Here is a 7,585-nt window from a genome sequence, read left to right as displayed (position 1 = left end):
CATGATAGTTCAGTAATGTTAAACGGTTTAGAGTGGAGGCACCGAAGACGATTTCAAAATGTCGCGGAACATATGAGATGTTTTGAGGGCTGAAATTGGGATTTCAGGCACGTGCCCACGTCAAGAGGTATAAGACCTCCGATGAGTTTCTTAGCCTGCAAACTAAGGGAGAAAAGCTCAATCATTGAGCTTGTACTCAGATTGTCTGGGTACAACAATCACTTGAATCGAATGGGAGTTAATCTTCCAGATGAGATAGTGATGTTCCTCCAAAGTCATTGCCACCAAGCTGCTAGAGCTTCGTGATGAACTATAACATATCAGAGATAGATATATTCACGATGTTTGACACCGTGAAAGTAGAAATCAAGAAGGAGCATCAATTGTTGATGGTTAGTGAAACCACTAGTTTCAAGAAGGGCAAGGGAAAGAAGGGATACTTTATGAAACGGCAAATCAGTTGCTGCTCTAGTGAAGAAACCCAAGGTTTGAACCCACCCGAGACTAAGTGCTTCTGTAATAAGGGGAACAGACATTGAAGCAGAACTACCCTAGATACTTGGTAGATGGGAAGGCTGGCAAGGTCGATAGAGGTATATTGGATATACATTATATTAATGTGTACTTTACTAGTACTCCCAGTAGCACCAGGGTATTAGATACTGGTTCGCTTGCTAAGTGTTAGTAACTCGAAATAAAAGCTACGGAACAAATGGAGACTAGCTAAAGGTGAGATGACGATATGTGTTGGAAGTGTTTCCAAGCTTGATGTGATCAAGCATCGCATACACTCCCTGAGGAAGTCCTGGATTAGGGGGTGTCCGGATGGCCGGACTATGACCTTTGGCCGGACTCCCGGACTATGAAGATACAAGATTGAAGACTCCGTCCCGTGTTCGGATGGGACTTTCCTTGGCGTGGAAGGCAAGCTTGGCCATACGATATGAAGATCTCCTCCCATTGTAACCGACTCTGTGTAACCCTAGCCCTCTCCGGTGTCTATATAAACCGGAGAGTTTTAGTCCGTAGGACGAAAAACAATCATACCATAGGCTAGCTTTTAGGGTTTAGCCACTCCGATCTCGTGGTAGATCTACTCTTGTACTACCCATATCATCAATATTAATCAAGCAGGAGTAGGGTTTTACCTCCATCGAGAGGGCCCGAACCTGGGTAAAAACATCGTGTTCCTTGTCTCCTGTTACCATCCGCCTAGACGCACAGTTCGGGACCCCCTACCCGAGATCCGCCGGTTTTGACACCGACATTGGTGCTTTCATTGAGAGTTCCTCTGTGTCGTCGCCTTTAGGCCCGATGGCTTCTTCGCTCGTCAATCGCGATGCGGTCCGGGATGAGACTTTTCTCCCCAGACAGATCTTCGTATTCGGCGGCTTCGCACTACGGGCCGACTCGTTCGGCCATCTGGAGCAGATCGAAAGCTACGCCCCTGGCCATCAGGTCAGGTTTGGAAGCTTAAACTACACGGCCGACATCCGCGGGGACTTGATCTTTGATGGATTCGAGCCACGACCGGGCGCGCCGCACTGTCGCGATGGGCATGATTTAGCTCTGTCATCGGACAACACCCAGAGCGTCGCTCAGATGTCCGCTCCGACCATTAGCTCGGAGCCCACTGCGCCAGTCAGGGACGGACGGTTGGACGCTGCCCTGAAAACTGCAACCTCTACGGCGATAAAGCCGGATACCAGCCTAGTCCCTTGCAAGGCCCGTGACTCCAAGGTGCCGGACTCCGACCCGGACTCCGTGAATCCCGCACCTATTCCGATTAAGCCTGATTGGGCTCCGGTCATGAAGTTCACCGCCGCAGACGTCTTTCAGCACTCGCCTTTTGGCGATATCCTGAATTCATTAAAGTCTCTCTCTTTGTCAGGAGAACCCTGGCCGAACTACGGCCAACACGGTTGGGATGCGGACGACGAAGGAATTCGAAGCCCACCCACCACCCACTTCGTAGCCATTGTCGACGATTTAACCGACATGCTCGACTTTGACTCCGAAGACATCGACGGCATGGACGCCGATGAAGGAGACGATCAAGAACCAGCACCTATAGGGAACTAGAAAGCCACCTCATCATATGACATATACATGGTGGACACCCCTAAAGCAGGGGATGACGAGTAGAAAACGGAGGATGACCCCTCCAAGAAGCAATCCAAGCGCCGACGTCAGCGGCGCCGCTCTAAGTCCCGTCAAAGCAAAAACAGCGACTCCTGCACCGGAGATAACAACACGCCGGACAGTGCCGAAGACAACCCCCTCCAGCATGATTCAGTGCAGGAGGACGAAGGAGCCAGCCCTCATGAGAGAGCGGCCGACAAAGAGGATGAGGACGACAATTACATGCCTCCCTCCGAAGACGAGGCAAGCCTCGACGATGACGAATTCGTCGTGCCAGAGGATCCCGTTGAACAAGAGCGTTTCAAACGCAGGCTCGTAGCCATGGCAAGCAGCCTCAAGAAGAAACAGCAACAACTTAGAGCTGACCAAGACTTGCCAGCCGACAGATGGACCGAAGTCCTGGCGGCCGAAGAGTATAAACTAGAACGCCCATCCAAGAGCTACCCAAAGCGCAGGCTGCTACCCCAATTTGAGGAGGAAGCAACTAAACCTACATCACCAGCGTATGATGCGCCCGATCGGCCACCCCGTGGCCGCGATAGAGAGGCCTTCAGGCCCTCAACCCAAGCCGCACCCCGACACCGCTCAAAGCATACCAGAGTACGGGGAGACGCAACAGACCTGCGAGACATCTTGGAGAATAAGGCAAGGCAAACAAGATCGATCTACGGATCGCGTGGGCGCCCCGCTTCATGAGACGCTAGCCGTCACGCTGGACATAATAAGTATGGCCCGGCCGAATACAACAGACCAAGCTCGTTCGAGCTGCATCGTGATATAGCCCAGTACAGGGGCGCCGCATACCCACTATGCTTCACAGACGAAGTAATGGATCATCAAATCCCCGAGGGCTTCAAACCCATAAACATCGAATCATACGATGGCACAACAGATCATGCGGTATGGATGGAGGATTATCTCCTTCATATCCACATGGCCCGTGGTGATGATCTACACACCATCAAATACCTCCCGCTCAAGCTTAAAGGACCAGCTCGACATTGGCTTAACAGCCTGCCAGTAGAGTCAATTAGTTGTTGGGAGGACCTGGAATCCGCATTCCTTGACAACTTCCAGGGCACGTATGTGCGACCACGAGACGCCGATGACCTAAGCCACATAATCCAGCAGCCAGAGGAATCGGCCAGACAATTCTGGACACGGTTCCTATCCAAGAAAAACCAAATAGTCGATTATCCGAACGCCGAGGCCCTTGCAGCCTTCAGGCACAACATCCGAGACGAATGGCTTGCCCGGCACCTAGGATAGGAAAAGCCAAAATCTATGGCAGCCCTCATGACACTCATGACCCGCTTCTGTGCGGGAGAAGACAGCTGGCTAGCTCATAGCAATAACATAACCAAGAGCCCCGACAATTCGGATACCAAGGATAACAACGGCAGGTCACGTCGCAACAAGCATAAGCGCCGCATTAACAATGACAATACTGAAGATACGGCAGTCAATGCCAGATTCAGAGGCTCTAGACCGGGTCAGCGGAAGAAGCCATTCAAAAGAAACCCTCAGGGCCCGTCCAACTTAGACTGGATACTCGATCGCTCGTGTCAGATACACAGCACCCGCGAACAGCCAACCAATCACACCAACAGGGATTGTTGGGTGTTCAAGCAGGCAGGCAAGTTAAGTGCCGAGACCAGAGACAAGGGGCTACATAGCAATGACGAGGAGGGGCCCCGGCCGCCGAACAACAAAGGACAGAAGGGATTTCCCCCGCAAGTTCGGACGGTGAACATGATATACGCAACCCACGTCCCCAAGAGGGAGTGGAAGCATGCTCTCAAGGACATCTATGCGCTGGAGCCAGTCGCCCCAAAGTTCAACCCATGGTCCTCCTGCCCGATCACCTTCGATCGAAGGGACCATCCCACCAGCATCCGTCACGGCGGATTCGCCGCACTGGTCTTAGACCCAATTATCGACGGATTTCACCTTACCAGAGTCCTAATGGACGGCGGCAGTAGCCTGAACCTGCTTTACCAGGACACAGTGCGAAAAATGGGCATCGATCCTTCAAGGATTAAACCCACAAAGACAACCTTCAAAGGTGTCATACCAGGGGTAGAGGCTAGCTGTACAGGCTCGGTTACACTCGAAGTGGTCTTCGGATCCCCGGATAACTTCCGGAGCGAGGAGTTAATCTTCGACATAGTCCCATCCCGCAGCGGCTATCACGCCCTGCTTGGACGAACCGCATTTGCAAAATTCAATGCGGTGCCGCACTATGCATATCTCAAGCTCAAGATGCCAGGACCTCGCGGAGTCATCACGGTAAACGGAAACACCGAACGCTCTCTCTGAACGGAGGAGCACACGGCAGCCCTGGCGGTGGAAGTACAGAGTAGCCTCTCAAGGCAGTTCTCCAATCCAGACGTCAAACGTCCAGACAACGTCAAGCGAGCCCGAAGTAACCTACAACAAATCCGGCTGGCACGTTCCGAGCAAGCATAGCAGTGCGGCCCCAACCCCAGCCCCCGCCAAACGGCGATACTGGTACCATGCGTACATAATTACGCCTTAGAGATACCATGGGCATAAGGGGAGGGGCACAACAACGGCACGCCCAGAATGCGGCTCAACCGCACTAAGGGGCTCCCTATTTCGCCGTTTTCCTTTTTACACACTTTCAGGACCCAACTATTCGGAAGGCCTGTGCGGCAATACACTCGCCGAACCCACGATGCAACAACCAGGGAGGGAGCAAGCCACGTCAAAAGTCCAGGTGGTCTCTTTAACGAGTTTAATACCTGTTTTACTTACAATCCCGCAGCTTGCCCCTGGAGGGGAATATGTCAAATACTCCCATCTCTTGCTTACCGCACTTCTTGTATCGTTCTGCTTTCGCAGCGGCCTTTTTTTAATAAACAATATATAGCTCTTACCTATTATTGTACTTACCTATTTTTATATACAAATATGTTCAGTCATGACATTCTGCAACCGTACACTTTGGTGCACACAATACACCAGGGGCTTACAACACCCCATAACATGGTGTGAGAAGACCGAACACTCTCACGAGTGCGGCACCCCGAACTTATAGCACTATATGCATCGGCTCCGAATCATGTCTTTGGTCAATAGTTGGGTTTGCCCGGCTCCTATGTTTTGGTACCTTACCTTCTGCATTGTTGGCTAAGGTAGCGCTGGGAGAACTACTGCGATTGTGCCCCAGTTGAGCTGGGTTAACACCTCACTAGAGAAAGCTAAAACTGACTGTCATGATAGTGCGAGAGATCGGTCGTTGTTCGCGAGGTTTCTTCGAGTCCTTAAAGACTTATGCTGCTTCGAGCGAGGAACCGGACTTATCCGGCCTAGGCGTGGATAGCGCCCCGAACTTGGTCTTCCGAATACTAGGGGCTTCGCCGAAATTTAAAATTATAGAATTCTATGGCTAAGTGAGAGTGATAAAGCATTATAAGTCTGACGGCCTGGTTCGTTGTGCTGAACGCCTCCCTAGATAGACCCAAGAATGGGAACAAGAGCGCTTAGGTTTATCCCAAACACCCCAGCACTCGTGGCATGGGGGTCGAAGCCGACGACTTGCATCTCTCAAATTTGATAAACGGCCGCACAGAGGGTAATATTTTAAATTAACAAGCATTGCTTAATGCATATGAACAAAGCTTCAGCGTATAGGATAACAAATGCGAGTCTACTAAAAAATTACATCTTTGGAGCACTCATCCGCTATACGGCGGGCACCCTTCAGAACGCCATTATAATACATCTCGGGCGTACGATACTCCTTGCCCGGCGGTGGCGCGTCCGTCAACAGCTTCTCCGTGTCTAGCTTGCCCCAGTGCACCTTAGCATGGGCATGGGCCCGTCGGGCACCTTCAATACAAATGGAGCACTTGATGACCTCAATCCACGGACACGCGTCCACCAGCCGCCGCACTAGACCGAAGTAGCTCCCAGGCATGACTTCTCCAGGCCACAGCCGAGCTATGAGGCCCTTCATGGCCTGTTCGGCCACCTTGTGGAGCTCGACCAGCTGCTTCAACTGGTCACTCAGGGGCACCGGATGTTCGGCCTCAGCATACTGAGACCTGAACACTTTTTCCATCGAGCTCCCCTCTTCGGTTCGGTAGTATGCGGCGGCATCAGACACACTACAAGGCAGATCGGCGAACACTCCTGGAGAGCTCCAGATTCGGGTAAGTAGCAGATAATTCACTTATATATTTTTGCTTTGCATAAAGAATGCCTTACCCGCTGCTATCTTCTTCATCGCCTCGATCTCCTGAAGGGCCTTCTGGGCTTCGGCCTTAGCAGTCTTGGCACTCTCAAGAGCCAAGGCAAGCTCGGACTCTCGAGTCTTCGAGTCACGCTCCAAACCCTCGTGTTTTTCCACGAGAGCTTGGAGCTCTTGCCGCACCTCCGCCAACTGCGCCTCCTGCTTCTCTCGCTCGGTGCGCTCCAAGGCCACACTCTTTTCGGCCTTGGAGACCGCCTCTTTCAGGGTCACCACCTCGGTCGTGACTCCTGCAACATTAATGTTGATCCTGTTATTATTTTGCAACCAAGTATTTCTATATACATTTACAGGAGGTACTATGTACCCTCTTTCTCCTCGAGCTGCTTCTTGGCACGGCCGAGCTCGCTCTCGAACCGCTCGAGGCTTTCCTTCAATGCATTGACCTCCGCAATCAATGCGACAGAGGTCAGCAGCGCAGCCTGCATTCCCATATTGACATATTTCTATTAGACTCCTGCGTATATCTTTTTAGATCCTCAGCTCGGCTTTTCTTTTCGAACACCGAACTGAGCATCAGGGGCTACTGTCTATACGGTAATACTTTTTATATATATGTTTTTGAACACATACCTCAAAGCCCGTTAACAGGCTTGTACAGGCTTCCGTCAGCCCGCTCTTGGCGGACTGAACCTTCTAAATCACCGCACTCATAACAGTGCGGTGTTCCTCGTCGATGGAGGCGCTGTTAAGTGCCTCCAGCAAACTGTCCGGCGCCTCCGGATGGACGGAAGTTGCCGGCGTCGCAGGCTTGCCCTTCTTATGAAGGCGCCGCCTGTCGGACTCTGGAACCACTGATGGTTCCGGAGCAGTGTCCGGCCCGGGGCTGGACTTAGATCCCTCCAGGGCTTTACCCCCTTTGGGCCCGGAGTCCGGAAGGTCGCCTTGTGGCGCCTCCAGGACCACCTCCTCTTGGTTTTATCCCCTACGAGACTCCACCTCAGCGTCGTCTGTAGGGAGAGGGAAGGAGGCCGTCAGAAGTGAAGTGCTGTTCACGTCCGATGAATTCAGAGAGCCGCTCGACGAATCGCCAAGCTGAGCTCTGGGCGGACTGCATGATTAGATTCGGCGTTAGAAGCCATCGAATAATAAAGGAGTGCAATAAGTCATTCGGGTAGCCGGACACTTACAATTTTGCCAGGGGCTTGACCCTGGATGGCCATCCCC

The sequence above is a fragment of the Triticum dicoccoides genome, chromosome 6B (assembly GCF_002162155.2).
Source record: "Triticum dicoccoides isolate Atlit2015 ecotype Zavitan chromosome 6B, WEW_v2.0, whole genome shotgun sequence".
NCBI classification, from domain to species: Eukaryota; Viridiplantae; Streptophyta; class Magnoliopsida; order Poales; family Poaceae; genus Triticum; species Triticum dicoccoides.
This window is presented reverse-complemented; position numbering follows the sequence as displayed.